This window comes from Nuphar pumila, chromosome 6 (assembly GCF_984573655.1).
Source record: "Nuphar pumila chromosome 6, dmNupPumi1.hap1.1, whole genome shotgun sequence".
NCBI classification, from domain to species: Eukaryota; Viridiplantae; Streptophyta; class Magnoliopsida; order Nymphaeales; family Nymphaeaceae; genus Nuphar; species Nuphar pumila.
In genome coordinates, this window is record NC_143254.1 from 104,003,710 (window position 1) to 104,020,199 (window position 16,490).

Genomic DNA, 16,490 nt, shown 5'->3' on the forward strand with positions numbered 1-16,490 from the left:
TGAATGCTTTTCTGCCTCAAGGTTACTTGACCCGATCCATAATACCAAACGAATACTTGCATATCAAATTTAAATGTTAACCTTTGTTAAAGTTCCAGTATCTCTCGGGAATAAATGAGACAACCACATGGTTAAGTTGCACTTCTTAACCTAATGGTCTTAGGTTTGAATCAAATGGGACAACGCTGATAAACAAGCAAGCCAGCCGAGTTGGGCTTGTTCAAGCTTGACTTGTTTAGGTTAAACCCCACGTCAAGCTCAGGCTTGAGCTAATAACATGCCGATATGCTCAGCTTATTGAGTCCATCTTATGAGCCCGAACAACCTTAGATGGGCCACGAGCTGCTCGCCTTGTTTCCCAACCTTTTTTTTTTGTGTGTGAGGGTTTATCGCCCATATTGACAAGGAGAAAGAAAAAAAAAAGGGTTTACCCAAAGGACCTAAATTTTGAATCTCACCAAAAGTTAGAAAAGGATTATATCCCATCCATATAATATGTCAATCCTAACCATCCATATAATATGAGTTTTTCAGCTCTTTCCGTATTTTTTTCACAGTTCCGACCCCATAAATGTGTCGGGCATGGTCTATTTAAGAGGAAACCACACCTGGATCATGTGTTTTGGATGAAAAAAATGATATTTGGAACCTCACAAATTTATAAAGATTTTGGACTGCTGATTTTTTGAACCTTATGAAAACCACCCATGTGTCCGGAATAGAACGCTTCAAGAGCTGATTCCTATAAAAATCAGGTACATAGATAATCTGTACTATGGTCAAAATTTAAAAATAAATAGAAAAAAAGGCTGTAAAACCCATTTAGCACGTTCATTTTACAAAGTGTGCAGCTACCAATCACTCCATATATATATATATATATACTTGATTGTACCTGCAATCTAGTTGGATCTCATGATGTGAGATGTTTTGACTCAATCTAACGTTGAGATGTAGTAATCATGTTGATTTAGTGAAAATCTATCATTTTCTTGACTTAAAAAAAATATATGTTTTTTTATTCAAAAAAATGTAGTGCACTTATGATTTTTTTAATCGCCCCAAAAACCTGCACACACATTGAATTTTGGAGATCCAAAAGCCAATTCCTACTAAATTGAGCATTAGATCACATTTGTGATGTTAGATTAAAGATAAAATAAAAAGTGTTTTGTAAAGTTGATTATAGGTACAATCAATTTGTAACAACTATTAACCCTACAATGTGACATTTTTCTGGGTCATAAAATCATATAATTTCATCGAAAAAACGTTATTTAAAATCAATCCATCTATGGTATCCAATTGAATGAAAACAACATGCTCAGTCGATTAAAAAAAGTCTGCAACAGTATCTATATAGGGACAAGGGTTTCATCGGACACTAATTTTGCATTGAACAGGCAGTTGCGCATCTGCTCAAAGAGCCTCAGTCGCAATCGCCGCTAAAGGTCTTTTTTGCAACACTGATTTCACGCTATCAGTGGCACTCCTTTGTCTGACATGGCGTCCAATACTCCCGTCTCTCTCTCTCTCTCTCTCTCTCTCTCTCTCTCTCTCTCTCTCTCTCTCTCTATATATATATATATATATATATATATATATATATATATATATATATATAAACACTTTAACCTTGTTTTTAAATGGATTTTTGCAAATTGATCTCTGCTTTGTAGCTGATTTGCAAAATAGTTCCTGTCTTATGCCATTTTGCAAATCGGTCCCCACCTTTTCACTAACCCTTGCAAATCAGTCCTTAGGTTAACAGCGGTTTGCTTTCCTAATTGACGGCAACCGTTAAAAGAGTAGACAAATTGACAGTTCTGTCCTTACAAGAGGACCAATTTGCAAAATGAATGTGGTAAGGAGTAATTTCCAAAAAGTTAATACACTAACAATTATTTGATGAAGGGCATTTTGGTGACCAGCAAACTATAGTCAGTGTTTGACCATGGTCAAACTAACAACTGATGACAGAAAGACCAGTTTGTAATAGCCGTGAGAAAGCAGAGGACTGATTTGCAAAATGGAATAAGGCAGGGACTATTTTGCAAATCGGCTATAAGATGGGGACCAATTTGCAAAAACTCCAAAAATTAAAGATTGATTAGCTCTTAAACTATGTTATTTTTTTGGGTAGGAACTAGAGTCCAAACTAGCTGGCAGTAGGGGTGGCAATCGGGTCGGGTTGGCGGGTTGGCGTTGGCGGGTTGGCGTGTCAGCATACCTCAACCCGAACCCGACCCGTTTTGGCGTTGGCGGGTTGGCGTGTCAGCATACCTCAACCCGAACCCGACCCGTTTTGGCGTTGGCGGGTTGGCGTGTCAGCATACCTCAACCCGAACCCGACCCGTTTTGGCGTTGGCGGGTTGGCGTGTCAGCATACCTCAACCCGAACCCGACCCGTTTATTAAACGGGTCGGCTGTGGCAAACACGAACCCGACCCGTTTAATAAACGGGTAACCCGACACGACCCGCCAACCCATTTAATAAATGGGTTGGGTTGGGTCGGGTAAACGGGTTTTCAGGTTCGCGGGTCAGGTTGGCGGGTCGGGTTGGCGGGTTGACGGATTGGGTTGGCAGGTAGGCAGGTTGGCGGGTCGGGTTGACGGGTCGGGCAGCCGGGTTGGCGGGTTGGCAGGTCGGGTTGGCGGGTTGACCCACCCGCCTAACCCGTTTATTAAACGGGTCAGCCGGGTTGGCAGGTTGGCATACCCCCAACCCGAACCCGACCTGTTTAATATATGGGTTACACGGGTCGACCCGTTTATTAAATGGGTTGGCTTAAGCCCAACCCGAACCCGCCTAAGAGGCGGGTTGGCGGGTCGGGTTGGCGGGTCGTGTCAGAAATTGCCACCCCTAGCTGGCAGGTCACTGTTGAACATGGAACAGATGTGCTATTCTTTAACACAAATGGTGTCTCCAAAAACAAAAAAACAAAAAAATACCATAAAAAAAAACCAAAAAAAAAAAAAGGATATTGACCATCTAAAGCAAGATGCACAACTATTCCGGATAGTTTACTCAAGAAAATCTAGAATTTAAAACATCGAATCTGACAAATAAGTTGTTTATCAAACTAGGCAGCATTCTTGAAAGCATAAATATATAAGCTTAAAAAATTAATTAAAACCTTTTTTTTAGGCTAGGCCCAGGTACAAACTTCATCATCAACCACAAATTGACAGGCCTTTGGTTGGTAAAAACCCTTGAGGTTCCCTTGCCTATTGGATCGTAAACCTAGCTTAGACCAAGCAGAAAGGGTGATTTTCAATTTGGTGACATTCACAAACCCTTGAGGTTCCCCTGCCCAAAAAAACAAAATTATCATATTGCCTATTTTCAGTATCATACTTTATCATGATATTAAAGTGATCATAAAACATCTTATAGTATCATATATATATAACCTATTCCAATCTTGTGCGAGTTTTTTTTCTTAGGGAGGAGTTGTGTTTGTTTCGTCACCTTTCATAAGAAAGAGGCTTTTATGTATATAAAAGAATGCACGTTCCCCGCATGGGGTGGAACAATCATCCCTGTGGAGATATATGGTTGGACCCACATATTTAATATCAATCCATTTTTTCTTATGAAAACTAGGTCATGCTTGGGCATGTCATTCGTGGGGACGTCATTTCCCATGGGCGGGTGTGTAACAAATTCACCATAAGATTTTCCTCTAGAATAAGTTTGTGACATTGGTCCAAACTATGTTCAGTGATTCCAGCAACCCAAAAAAAGAATCAAACATCAATCTCTTCTATAATAATGGGTAATTTATATGTACAGGCTCTAATGTAAAGTAAATTTATGTTTAACTGACTCAAATATTTAAGATAAATGCTTACCTTTTTAAAGAAATTGCTCAAATGAGTGCTTGTTACTTCTAGCCTCTGACATTATTTATTTGTCCTTAATTGCAGCTACAAAAGTGACATTCAATAATTTAAAAGAAAAAACAAGATTAAAAGTATAATTTTAAAAAATTCACTAGAGTTAAGTCATATAAAAAGTAAATCAAGTGACCATCGGAACAATTTGTTGAGGTAGGCATTTATCTTAAATATTTGAAAGCTATGCACTTTAAACCGTTTCGGTTTATAGCTAAAGTAAGAATAAAAAAATAAACTTGATACAAGTCCGAAAAAATTCAGAACAAATTGGAATTGAAGTTTCAAAAACTCAAAAATCGAATTTAATTTAGTTTTGAACTTGGATGCTGAAAGTTCCAACTAAAATCTAACCAAATCAGCATTTAGGGTTTAACCAAATCTAAAATATTGTATTTTGATCCGGTGACATTTCTAAATCTATCGTACTCTTTTGGGTTGAAAAATTACTCATCCTTGAGTTTGGATCATCTATTTTTCTTGTTCTAACAAGTGAGGCATGAACCTACAGCATTGCACACACATCTACTTTTTAAACTTCTTGGGGGGCATGCTTGTGTGCCAAAGAAAGTGCCTCCACGCATCATCATGCGCTGAGTCTCTCTCTGTCTCCATAGACAGACTTCGTTTCCACTGGAAAGGGTTCCAGTTGAAACGCGGAACTCTTTCTTCGCTGAAAGAGAATCCTGTGTTTCAACGGAAGGTTGTGAGGCCCACAAAAATGCAAGGGGTGACCCCCCCCCAACCCACTTTCTGCGGCAAGCAAACATGCCCTATAAAAACCTAAGTTGGTCATGGTAACTTGAAGGGGTTGACTCGCCTTATGAGAACCAATTATGCCACATGGAATATAACTGTTCATTGGTTACATTCTATCCTCACCATACATCTTACTTGGAAACCATTTCAATGGAGCCGACACACATCTCGATCAAGTGAGATGTTCAGTGTGGATAAATCAGTTATATTCAATATGACCTGAATCTTCCGTCGGATTTTGCGTTTGTACTCAGAAAAATTGAAGCATCTAAGGCTCTGTTTGGGAAAAGGGTAGCAGAAGAGTTTGGGACAACATAGAGATGGATAAATGATGTGACAGTGTCCAAACAAATTTGAATTGTGTTTGGGAGAGGGAAGTATGAATGTCGGCTGAAAATCAACCAACTCCTTAAATTACAAGGTTTTCTTTGGGTTTCTAAATTTTTGATGGTTCAAATTTTGCACCGCATCTCAATAAATCATATTATAACGCTCTGGATTTTCAAAACATTACTTGATCAAAAATTCATAATTTTTTTCTTCGTAGCAAAACTTAGAAAAAAAATTAACAATAAAAATAGATGATAATGAGTTATCGATTTTAGAAAACACCGGGCAAGTCACAGGTATGTGACCAAGCACTCATTAACCACCAAAGTGTTCTATTTTATTAAAAACAAGTTATTTATTACAAACATCACTGTTTGGAAAAGTTGTATTATATAAAACTGATTTTATAAAGAAAGTTGTGCAACACTATCTTTATAAACCCTGGAACTCGATGCCACCTTACTCCGCATATCGTATCATAAGTTCAGTACCTGTATTCTTTATTAAACAGGACTAGAACCATTGTTGATCTGGTAAGAAAATATTCAAAGAAAATCAAGTATAAACTCGTAAAAATACACAGACCACTTATGACCACAATTCGCAATAACAATGCTCAAGTCTCCATGACTTAGCATATATCGCGAAAGCCTCCTCAGGGCCACAATTAGAACATTTCACTCATGTCTCCAAGACTTGACATATATCACATGAGCCTCTTCAGGACCACAACTAGAATATCAAGTTCAAGTCTTCAAGACTTGGCACATTCGTATCCCACGAATCCCAGCAAGAGCTCTGTGGGCTTAGCTTAGTCGTGCAGATACAACACCTTCCATAAGATTATGCAAAAATCATCAGAACAACGCTTTTTCATTCATACATCATTGGACCTAGAACTAAAACATTGTTTCGATATTAACTCGTTCACCCTCTTGTACGTAGGAGAACTTATCTTCGACTTCAACAAAGTCATCTAGGTGTTTATTATTTCATGTATTTTAGATACCCTAAAAACCTGATGACCCTGTCCATAATAGGGCAGTAGAACTCATATCAGGATAATCCCACCAGGTCATTTCAGATGCATCATCTACTGGTTCAATCCTTAGATCTTAAGGATAACCCGACCTCCAAACCTCTTAAGTGACGGGGAGGTCCCTTGAACTCTTTGATTCATAATAAATATGTGTCACCCATGGCTGTACCATCACCATCTGACATGACTAACATAAGTTCTAAAGAGGTTCGACAACATAACCGTTCTTTATACGACATTTGAATGTTACTCAGCCAAACTAGTGTTTCTGCATTAAGAAAATATGTAACTCAACCCCATTCAGTATTCTGAAGCATGCTCCAACCATGTGGTCCAGGAACTATCATTAAGTTTTATTCATATGCATGCATAACTCCGCTCTTGGCATCTATGAACTTTCACGAGTGCTTCACCTCTTTTGGATGGACAACAAACTCCGACACTCCGGTCCTTACGAGTTTTGATGTATAATAGTATTTTACATGAACATGCATATATCACTATCACATCGGATCGACTGCTCGGCGTATGAAACCGCAACGAGCACTTGGCCTAGTCAAGGCACAACTACTCTTGTGTACTAGCCCTTACGAGTAGGGTGCCCTTATAGGCGAAGGTAGAACGAGTCATTCTGACAGAGTTCCGACAATAGGGGCATCCTTGTGCCATCCAAATTAGTTCAGATAAGTTCTTTACCAGAAAATTCAGCAACACTTCTTCTATTTAACGGAGGAAGCATGACAACCCTTTCTTCTTATAGAAAGTAACTTGTCAGAAATTGGGCAACACCTCCTCTGTATGATGGAATACGTGATACATTCTTTCTAAGCTTCGTTGAGCTTTTTCTAGAATTTTTGTCAACACTTCCTCTCTTTAACGAAGAAAGTGTTGTGTTCTTTTAAGCTCGGTGAACATCTTTTAAAAAAATTTGGTAGCACTTTCTCTTTTTGATAGAGAAAATGTTATGCTTAACTCGGGGATTGTAAAAACCCAGTGTTCGTTGTTGTTGTTTTTGTTTTTTTTATTTATTTTGAATTTAAATGTTAAGGTTAAGTTCTCATATTTTTCTGTACATGTATATTTTTACATGGATCGACCATTGATGGGCAAAATCGCCTTTAAGGTTTATGAGTATAAGGCATAGATATAAAATAACGATTCTGGCCAGCATGATTGGAATAGTAAAATCCCTTTCCTTCTTTGTCTTAAGTTATTAAAAACAATTAATTAAAAGGTGGATTTGGTTAGTGATTTAATGACCCCTAATTTAAGTAGGTGAAGATAGAAGGTTGGATTTTAAGGAGGTAAGTAGCACACGTTTTGGAAACTTTATTTAGAAAGAGAGCTACTGTAGCAAGGAATGTTAGTAAAAAGAATTTATTAGATGGCTAGCATAAGGAAAGGAGGTGGCTGGAAGATTGGGTTGACTCATAAAATTAACAACGTAAAGGAAAGGTGACCAGAAAGGAAGAGAGAGATAGTGGTGAAAAGGAGGTAACGTTGAAACAAAAAAAAAGGAATTTGTTTTGTTGTAAAAGAGAGAAGGAGACGTGGACTGCATCCTCAAACAAGCTTTTAAAAAAAAAGAGAGAGGGGGAAAGAGAACTGGAGATCGATAGAGGAGCTTGAGCAACGGAGCGTGTTGATCACAACCTTCTTGCACAAGAGAGCGAAGGACCGGAGCGATTTGAAAAAAAAAAAGGTACGGTGGTTCAGATTTTAGCTTATGATTATGTGCAGCATGCATATGAACTATAGGTTTTTGAGGAAATTTAAAACTGTATTTACTGCATTTGGATTTCCAAAAGATTTAAAAGAAAAAAAAAATATCAAGACTCTACACGTTAATGGACATGGGACCAGACGTTAGTATGTGTTTCAAGAGGGCTTAGAGATTTGGTATACATGGGTCTGTGTTTGTACAGGTGTTCATCAGCATATAAAACAAGAGGTAAGCATCCGATTTATAATGGACATTGGGTATATGTTAATTTATATTATGTGGACTCTACACATTAATGGATATGGGACCAGACGTTAGTATGTATTTCAAGAGGGCTGGGTGAAAAAAAAAAAAAGTAAGCATCAGATTTGTAATGGACATTGGGTATATGTTAATTTATATTAGGTGAACTCTACACATTAATGGATATGGGACCAGACGTTAGTATGTATTTCAAGAGGGCTGGGTGAAAAAAAAAGTAAGCATTAGATTTGTAATGGACATTGGGTATATGTTAATTTATATTAGGTGAACTCTACACATTAATGAATATGGGACCAGACGTTAGTATGTAATTCAAGAGGGCTTAGTAAAAAAAAAAAAGGTAAGCATCAGATTTATAATGGACATTGGGTATATGTTAATTTATATTAGGTGAACTCTACACATTAATGGATATGGGACCAGACGTTAGTATGTATTTCAAGAGGGCTTGTTGAAAAAAAAAAAAAAGGGGGTAAGCATCAGATTTATATTGTACGTTAGGTGTATGTTAATTTATACTATGTGACTTTATATTATGTGACTTCATGCATGTACTTTAGCATGGCATTTAGATGGGGCAAGTGGTTGGAGAATTCAGCGTGAGGGCATGGTTGAAACCATGTTTTAGATGTTTATTCTTGATGGATATAGATTACTCATATAACTGTGAGTTATAAATATTATTATTTCATTAGTGAATGCAAGTACCTTGTATTACTTCTTTTTGAATAGCTTGGTATTGTATTGATAATATATGATGGTAAATGGCTAAGCATAATAGGGCATTGATAACATGATTTACAGGCCAGGTTCTAGTCATACATGGTTTCAATGACCTACAGGTTTCTATCAGACTGTATAAATAAATATATATATATATATATATATATATATATATATATAAAATAAAATAACTTGGGTCAACTATTGACGTGCAAATCTCAGCGATCCGATGAAATTTTTAGGCATGTCTTGGCATTTTGGAATCATCGAGAGGTTCGTTAACTGGTCCCTGAATGATGTTGAATGGGTCTGAGTCCTAATTTTTCAGCAAAATTAGTCTTTTCAGAAGTTTATCAAGAGATACCCATTTTAGACAGATTATGTTAAAATGACCAAACTTATTTGTTTCATAAATTCAGGTAAAAGTTTTATATGTTTGAAATAGAGTCCTTTTGGTTCAGATATAAAAGTACGGTATTTGCATCCAAAACCCCAACGACAATTTATAAAGGGCATTTGGATAATGTACATGGAAGATATTATTTTTTTAGTGTTCTATGGTTTTTTTTTTCTCTAGTTTAAATTTATCATGTTTGTAAAAACACCTCAACCCTTGTACCTTGGACCAAGTTGTACATATGTCGTGTACCCTAAATGGGGAAGTGGAACTCCTCCTGAGGGAGTATAATAAGTCAGGACTTCCGTTTGCCTACGGAGAGGGTAGGTGGTACCAGGCTCTGGGATTTCTGTTATATTGTTTGGAGAGCAAGGCGTCTCCTCGGTCCACCCAGCCCGGTTGTCCTAGGGGGACCTGGGTAGTTACACGGGAAAGCCCGATGACTAGCCCTACTGACTGAGCTCAATATGAAAGGCTCACTATGGGACCTCCCGATAAATGTATCGCCCTAGTGGGAGCAACGGTTGTGGGTACCGCAGTCCTCTGTATGTGACAATTGGAATTGATGGCATGGGTTTTGACTAAGGGTCAACACCGACTTTTATGGTCCAGGGACAACATGGAACAAAATAATATGTATATAAGTTTGTTATGGAACATATTTCTATACATAGAAATGATTTTCTAATGCCATGTTTTCATATGCTATGATCTTTACTGTTGTACTTTGAGAGGCTAACCTCTCCGTTGAAAATGTTACAGGTTCTGATTGATGGCGTGGCGTTGGACAAGGCTCGACAAGTGTGTTGCTCTAGGGATTTGGTTTTGGGCTGTTTTGTTATATTTTGAGACTTATTCTACTGATTCTTAAATTATGAACTTGAATTTCCAATAAGATGGTTTGTTCAGTTATTTGTTTGTAGCGAGCCCAAATCTATTATGTGTTTCAAAAAAAAAAATGGTTACAAATTTTGTGTTAAATTTGGGACGTTACAGGGATAGATGTGCACCGTTGTGTGTACTTCGCATCTATCAAAGTTCGTTAGAACCTTAGGCCTTAGCTAGGCCATGTGCAAGTGACTTAGGTTTTTACGAAAAAATAGTTTTGCGCAAGAGCAAAGCTTTTTCAATAGAGACTTCTTTCGTCAATCAAAATCTTGATTGAGGAGCGATATATGAAATCGCATTGGCGATAGGAGTTGATCTCTATTTGAACGTTCATTTATGCACAACTACATGTAATATAAGCACGAGCCTGTGCAATATAGCGTGATAGTGTAAATGAAAACATATATAATGTTCGATAAAAAAATTGAACTAAAAAACTTGTATATAGCAAATACATATATATTTGCAAAAAACAGGAGCCTTGACTTTGTTCGACACGATGACAATCTTAAATGCATAAGTAAATTGCAGAAAACAAGAGTTTTGGTATCGTTCGACGCAATGACAATCTTAAAAGCATAAGCAAATACATATATATGTAATATGCGAAAAGCAAGAGCCTTGACATCGTTCGACGCGACGGCAATCTTAAATGCATAAACAAATACATATATATGTGAAGAAAGTAGGAGCCTTAACATTGTTCGACGTGATGATAATCTTAAATGTATAAGCAAATTGCAGAAAGCAGGAGTCTTGATATTGTTTGACGTAACAACAATCTTAAAAGTATAAGCAAATACATATATATGTAATATGCGAAAAGTATATACATATATATCGAGAAAAGTAGAACCTTGGCACTGATTAGTACGCAAACCAACCAAGATATGCAGCGGTGCTCTAACGAGGTGGTTGAAACACTACTAAGTCATGGCTGGCACGTCCTTTACGTCCGGTATGATCACAACTAAGAGTGTCTTTTGTAGCTTCTAACGAAACGGTGATCCAACAAAGTCTAGACAAAGAACCGATTTGGACCTAGCTTAGGTCCAACTAGGTTCGAACCTACCTCAACTAGGTTAGGTTTAGTCAGATGGGTTGGGTTTAGGCAAGGAAAAATTATAGAATATCAAACTGTCAGAACCAAGGGGTCATGTCCTAATTGGGTTTAAACTGTGTCAAGTGGGTCCAGGCTCACCCTAACTAGGCTAAGTCTAGGTCAAGTGGGTTTGACTTAGGCTAAAACTGAAATAAAAGAGAAGAGAGAAAAGTTAATCTATTAGGTCAAGTCGGTCTTGACCAACTGTGTTCAGCCTGGGCTAAGCAGGTCCAAGCTCACTGCAAGTGGGCTTGGTCTAGGTTAGAACCAAGAGAGAGGAGAGAGAAGAGAGAAGATAGAGGCTAGAGTGAGAAAGAGGAGAGAGAAGGAGGATGATTTTTCTAAAAGGGGCTCACCCCTATTTATAATTTTTTTAAATAGGTCTTGGATCAATATATGGTGTGGATCCAACCCAAACCCTTTACTTGATCCAAGACCCAAACTTGAGTATAGAGCAATAAAATGACTTTTATATCTCTGTGGGGCTCACCTAATTAATTCCATGGGATATTTATATAGGGCCCATAAGATATTTTTGTGGGACCCACAAGATATTTTTGTGAGTCCCGCAGATTTTTGGGGTTTCACCGATATCTTTTATGACAAATTATAAGTACACAATTTTCTTCGTATCGACGAAACTAAGAAAGTTGGCTCGTTGAAATCTCTTAATTTTACTTAGCGAGAAAGTTATAGCTTACTGACTGATTCAACATATATTTACGAAGATACGTACGTTATAAGTATAATTGGTTTGTTGAAATTTATTTGTTTCGTATTTCAGATTTATATGTTGTTTTTACATAAAATACCTCATAAATTTATTCAAAATTTTTAGAGGTTTTACACATATATTCACCTATTTTACCCCATTATTAACTACAATAATAGTGCACTCAAGATACTTACAACTACGCTCACCTCCAACCAAGCATCGACAGTAATCTAAAGTTGAAAGCCTGAATCCTTGAAAGAGTTACTTATGCTCCTAAGCAACAGAGGGAATTTACAACTCATTTGAAAACTATTTTCCTCAAAGTCCAATTTTTGTATTTTCTCCGACTCCTTGCAAATCCCTCCAACACCTGTTCCCAAACAGAGCTTAATGGGTAATATGGTGGAGTTGTAGTTGGGAATTATGGATGTGGATCGGATGAATTTGGGAAATGGTATCCCATGTGGTAATCGGGGTCCTGTGTCAAGATGAAGCCCCCCCCCCCCCCACCCCCACCCCCACATGGGGCGGCTGTTGTTTTGGTAAGGGTCCAACTAACCCCAGCTTGCCTTTAAAAAAAAATGTAAGAATCATCTCGGACCCATTCAGGAAATCAGGGGATTTCAATTCAGGGGCTGAATCATTTTGAATGAGCCAACTTTTAACCACAGAAAGGCAAGTGCCAAAAGAATATTTAAAAACTAATTTTGAGGTTTATTTGAAAATTAGCCGGTTCAGGCCAGTTTCATATCGATTCTACCGATATGATACGAATCTGCCGATTCACGACGATACTGACAACATTAGGTGGGTATAAGAGGTGACTTGGGCATATGTTTTGGAATCGGCAAGGACCAACCCAACCTTTATCAAACTGTTGAGGCTAAACCGCATGTAATTAGAATAATGAAGACGACAAACCGCATTGAACTGCGCTCGCTATACACAAACTACCTTCATCCAATGCTGATTATACCTTTAAAAAATTTACTCTAGAGGCTTCAAAATGATGCAACATGGACAAAGCCACTCAAAATTTACCGAAGAAACTTCATCCAATCGGCTGTTGCATCTTTTTTATTTTGAATCATTGGCCATGATCTAATCTTGAGATTCTTCCATAAAAAAAATTAATGCACGAGTCACACCTATGCCCTTCTAGCAGGAAATCTTAGGTTTAGGTTGCACCTGCTCCCTAGATGCATTTAGCATAATTGAAAAAACATGATCTTTTAAGTCTTGAAAACATGGTACAACGTGGGTCCTTAATTTTTCAAGCTCTTGAAATCCTTGCATGCATATCATAGCCATCATAATCATATAATACAATGTTGTAGGTCATAGACATGGGATTTGATCGACGAAAGATATGGTTACACAAAAAAGGAGCAGGTGCACCCTATCATTACTCTTATAAATGCTATAATCATCAAATAAATCTGATAAAATTATATCTCTAAATATTGGTCTTAAAAGATCAATTGAAGCTGTTGATGCTCTAGCACACAAACGCACCAAGGATCTCTAAAAGCAAATTTTGGGGCGGCAAGTTATGGCTTCCTGGAACAGGCCATGTCCATTGATGATGGATTTTCCAAGGGTTTCAAGAGAGGGCGGATCAGGTACAATCACGTTGCACACTTCGAGTGTGCTGCTGCACTTGGCCGCCCTCCATCGCTGGAGACCAGTCTGTCAGCTGTGGGGGCCAACAGAAGATGGAGGCAGAAGTGAGTACACAATTGGGTTTTGGGTTTTTTCCTTCCAAGCAGATACATTCTTTGTAAACGGGGGCGGAGCAAACTGATAAACATTTGTTTATGGAGTGCAATTGTTTGGAGTTGGGTGTGGCCTTGAGGGAGAGGTAGCATATTCCTAAAGGAAAGTGGAGGAAACTCAAATTCAAGGGAAAGGACATCTAAGAGGCTTGTATTGTGTCCTTCCATATTATGATATGGTGGATATGGAAAACTCGAAATGAAGGAATCTTCAGAGATAGTCATACAAGCTCCCCAAGCGACTCAGGAAATCCTTCACACAGTGAGAGAACATGCTATGGGCATAATGGCTAACTCGGTACACCCAGTGGCACAAAGATGAAAGATGCTCTCAATTGATGGGAGCCCCCCAACTGAAGGATAGGTCAAGCTTGATATTCAGGGTATTTTCTGCCGGGAGTGGCAGGTCGGTTTCACAGTTAGAGATCAAGGTAAGTTTCTGGAAGCAGGATGCTACTCAGTGAAATCAAGGTTAATCGATCGGGAATGGAGCGCATGGGAGGGGGCTCTGAGCTTTATATCGCCTGGATCGAAAGTTGTCATTGAAGAAGGGCGTTTTGATCTTGTACACAGTCTCAAGAACTTTTTAGAAGGGGGGAAATATAGGTTAGATATACCCCCATGGTTGATAACCTTTTTTGTGCAAAATGGATAGAGTGCAGGCAGGGCCGTACCTATGTTTTATGGGGCCTGAGGCGGAGGGAAAAAATGGGCCCCCTATTAATAGCAGGAGTTCTGGGGCAGGGCTTCGAAATTTTTTGAGCTCCTATTAAAAATGGGCTCCTTAAAAATAGGCCCCCTATTAATAATAAGAGTTTGGGGGCAGCGCCTCGAAATTTTTTGAGCCCTCTATTAATAGTAGGAGTTCGAGGGCAGCGCCTCCAATTTTTTTGGGGCCCCTAAAATTTTTTTTGCTATTTTTAGTCCCCATTAAAAATGGAATCCCTATTAAAAATGAGCCCCTAATTTTTTTTTTGGCCCAAGGGCCCAAATCTCATTGGCCTCTTGACAGGTCCGGCTCTCAGGTTCAAACTAGACACAAGGTTCAAACTAGACACAGACACATGATTTTTTTTTTACCAGAGCCCTAGATATATTGGCTAGAGGTGAGGTGACCAAATCATGGAAAGACCACCCCCCGGGCTGATAACCCCTGTGGGGGGGATTTTTTTGATGGACAGCTAACAATGTTTTTTGGTGCAATAAACCAGTAGGGGTCTGCCTAACCCCAGGTTGCTTATATAAAAAAGAAAAGAAAAGTGAGTAAACAGAAAATATATAGCAACAGTTGCATTGGTACATTATGCATAATGATAGGCTAAATGTGCATAATCCCAAAAGTTGAGCCAACACTATGGTGCGGCCTCTGCCAAGAGGCATTCAATGAATTATAACAAAAAAAAAAAATCATTTGGCAAGAGCAACAGTTGCATCGGTACATAATGCATAATGATAGGCTAGAGAGTGGTAAATGTGCATAGTCCCAAAAGTTGAGCCAACATTACGGTGCTGCCACTGCCAAGATGCATTCATGAAATTATAACAAAAAATCATTTGGAAAAGTTTTTCGAAAACTTCTGCCACCCCATTGCACGTGGTTGCATAAAATGGTGGGGCCATTCCCTCCAATATGTACTAAATTACCAGCTGATAAACGGTAAAAGAAAACCAGCCTTACCGTGGGTTGCAGAAGGCGCTTTATCTAAAAAGAGCTACATGGTTTGAATCAGTGTTATCAGAATCCAAGCGAAGCGAAACGGCCAGAAAACCGGATTTCGCTTAAGGCCAAATCGAGCCCTCCTGAAAAATCAGCCAGTTCAAACCTGATTCAGCTCGAATTAAACAAAATCCAGCCCGACTCTGGTTGAATCGGTTCTTTTGTTCATTTTTTGATTTTTTAAACAAAAAAGATTAACCGATTCAGCCAGATTTGATTCAAGCCTGAATCAGCCGATTGTCTCTGAATCGTTTTGAAAATCAATTCAGGTTTGAAACCAATTCTGATGACATTGGTTTAAATTGTATCATTTGAGATCATTGAACCCTGGTTTTGGGTTGAAGAAGCATCCCATGCATTCAAGATTTCCATGGCTCCTTGAAGAGAAACCGTTAGGGCTGGAAAATGAGATGAGCGGATCAGCTCATGTTTGGCTTGTAAAGAACTTATTCAAACTCGTGAAATAGGATTGGCGAACAAAAATATGAACAACAAATGTTCGGCTCAACTAAACTTGTATAGGCACGTTAGCTAGTAACAAATATATTTTATATCATAGAGCAGACGGTTGAAATGTTTGCGTTAGAAGCAATATGTTTAAAGTACAAATCCTATAGATTGTAGCCTTAAAACAATGTATTTATTTTGTAAACCACTCAGTTTGAGCTTGGCTCGGTAGGTTTAGAGTGCAAATTTTATTATTTTCAGCTTGGGAAAATGCATTCTTTTGCAAAAGAACCAGCTTGAACGCAGCCCGTTTAGCTCGAGCTCATGGTTAGCTTAGGTTAACCATGAGTTCGAGCTTGGCTTGACTCACAGCGAGGGCGAGCTGAGCTTGAACACCCTGTGTTGTGTTCGTTCAGCTCGTTTAGCAGCCAACAGCCAGTCAAGTCAATAAATGGTACAGTCTGAAACTATGAATAAATAATAAACCAAGAAACAGCCAATAGTGAAATAACTCCAAAAAAGATGCATCTTCCAAATGTGGGTCTCTTTCCATTTGAATCATCACTTAGATGATGAATGTTGAGAAATGTAGACATCCTCTTAGGGTGAAAGCCTTTCTCAGCCATGTCGAGTATGTCTGAGCCTGTAGCATAGGGGTGTGAAAAATGGCATTTTGAACTAAAGACCACCATGAAATTCATAGGAAACTAGAGC